This window comes from Helianthus annuus, chromosome 9 (genome assembly GCF_002127325.2).
Source record: "Helianthus annuus cultivar XRQ/B chromosome 9, HanXRQr2.0-SUNRISE, whole genome shotgun sequence".
Lineage (NCBI taxonomy): Eukaryota > Viridiplantae > Streptophyta > Magnoliopsida > Asterales > Asteraceae > Helianthus > Helianthus annuus.
The window spans coordinates 163008642-163011136 of record NC_035441.2 but is presented as its reverse complement, the minus strand read 5'-3'; the positions used below and the strand labels follow the sequence as shown (position 1 = coordinate 163011136).

Sequence of the window (2495 nt, the reverse complement as noted above, 5' to 3'; positions counted from 1 at the left end):
AATTAACAAATGAGTTAATATTAAAAGATGTTTTCTATGTGCCAGGATATAGTGTAAATCTGTTATCTGTGCATAGGTTGTCAAAAGATAATCATGTGAATGTTGTGTTTAATGAAACAAGTTGTTTTCTACAGGATTCCAGTTCAAAGAAAATCCTGATGAGTGGTAGTCAAAATTGTGGTCTGTATTTTGTAGGCAATTCTGGTAATTTGTTTAATGCCTGTTTCAATAGTTCTGTTCAGTCTTTTACTTGGCATAGCAGGTTAGGACATCCTTCTGATCAGGTTTTAGCAGTGTTAAAACAAAGTCTTAAAATTCATTCAAGTGAACATGGTCCATGTGATATTTATCATAGAGCTAAACAAGTTAGGGTTCCTTTTCCTTTAAGTGAACACAAGGCAAAGGCTGTAGGAGACCTGATACATTTAGATGTATGGGGTCCTTATAAAATAACCAGCTATGATGGTTATAAATATTTTTTAACTATTGTTGATGATTTTTCTAGAGCAGTCCGGTGTTATTTCTTAACTAGTAAAACTGAAGTTTTTGAAAACTTAAAGATATTTTATGAACTTGTGTTAACTCAGTTTAAAAAGAAAATTAAAATCATTCGAAGTGATAATGGAACAGAGTTTGTAAACAGTCAAATGAATAGTTTTTTTGAAACTAAAGGTATCTTGCATCAAACAACTTATTCCTATACACCACAACAGAATGGAGTGGTGGAAAGAAAACATAGACATTTGTTAAATACTGCTAGAGCCTTGATGTTTCAGGGTGGACTACCTTTAAGGTTTTGGTCTGATTGTGTTTTAACTGCTGTGTATCTTATTAACAGGTTGACATCATCTGTGTTAAATGGTAGAAGTCCTTTTGAAATGATGTTTAGTTTTAAACCCTCATTATCTCATCTTAGAAACTTTGGATGCTTGTGTTTTAGTACTATATTACATGATTCAGACAAATTTTCATTTAATGCTGAAAAGTGTGTTTTTCTTGGTTATTCAAGTTTTAAAAAAGGGTATAAATTGTGGAGTTTGGATAATAAAAAAATATTTTTTTGAAGAGATGTTAAGTTCTATGAAAATGTATATCCTTTTAAAATTAATCAAGAACTCACTGTAGATAGTCAGCTGAATCATGTTAATTTTTTTGATAATATTGTATCTGAAGTTTCTAACATACCCGATGATGAAGAGGGTACAAATGGTGCTCAAGATCCTATTAGTGATGATCAGCAACCATTGTTTCCCTCTACATCAGCCCCTGTTTCAGATGCTGAGTTGACTCTGCAAACTGAACAGGAGGGCAGTAGTGGACAGGATACAAATGAGAGGGCAGAGGACACTATAGGGTCATGTCACACCCCGATATTTCCACGTATTACCGGTGGGCCCGGTGGGGAGTACGTGACGTAGTTGATATCATCATAGTCAAACCACACAATTTAAATGTACAACGGAAGCAAAAATATATTACAATCCGGTATGAAGTAATATCCAAGTATTACAATACGGAAAGTAAAAGATCCACAGGCGGATCGCAAATAAAATAAAACATTGTTCAACAGACTTCAGGCATCTAAGCCTGCGAGACTTCTATATGATGTTAGGAGAAACCAGCCTATTACGCGTAGTACCTGCACTTAGTCTTTTTGGGAAAATACGTCAGTTTTCACTGGTAAATACAATTTAACTGACTCATTTTGAAAAGGGTTTTTAAAAATTTGATTTAAATGCCCGTGGCACAAAACATTTTATAACTTGGGATAATTATTTGCTTAATAATCTTGTAAAAGAATTACATGTTTATTCTGCGTTCGGTAGCCCGGGTCGTGCCGGGTTAAAGATTAATAGACACACCACTTAATATAATTCCGCCGCGATACTTCTCTCGTATTGACGATTATACATGTTGTACTGCACTACGGGTGTACGCCTACACCCGAGTGCTAAGGTCGTGGCCATTCTTTGAATGATGCCAAGGATATCCGGGACATGGTCATTAAACTCCCAAAGGCATTAAACAAACAAAACAGCATTTTTAAACAGGTCACTTGACTGCACATAACCACAGACCGGTTAAGGTCAATTACCCGACCAAGCGGTATTTTATATACCGTACCCCAAGCCCGTATAGGGAAAATAAGTTAAACGTATTTACCTGAGCTAAATATAAATTTAATCCCAGCCGTATACCACCAAGCAAGTACAGATAGCTTTTACTGGGCTCCTAAATCTGGAACGAAGGTTTTTAATAATCTATTAGATTTCTAACGGGTCTTTAATTTGGCCTAAGCCTAGACCGGTTAGTTCTTAAATGAAGATTACGGTTTAAACGCACGATAAGGCGAAGACCGTTTTAGAATGTGGTTTTGACCCAACAAGCTTGCATACTTGTTTAATATGGGTAACTTAATCACATTCTGGATTTTGAGACTGAAATGATATGGTTTGACCCGTTTCGGCTAAAATGGGTAAACTAGTTACCTACGC

At 35.6% G+C, this 2495-nt stretch overlaps 1 long non-coding RNA gene across 1 annotated transcript; it reads right to left on the bottom strand.

Annotated features, from left to right (window-relative positions):
* Window positions 1–1463: 1463 nt before the first annotated feature.
* On the bottom strand, window positions 1464–2219 carry LOC110874892. Its single transcript, XR_002556303.2, has 2 exons — window positions 2164–2219; window positions 1464–1650 (listed from the first exon to the last, which is right to left on the bottom strand). It is a non-coding gene; the product is annotated as an uncharacterized LOC110874892 (long non-coding RNA).
* Between the last annotated feature and the right edge of the window lie 276 nt (window positions 2220–2495).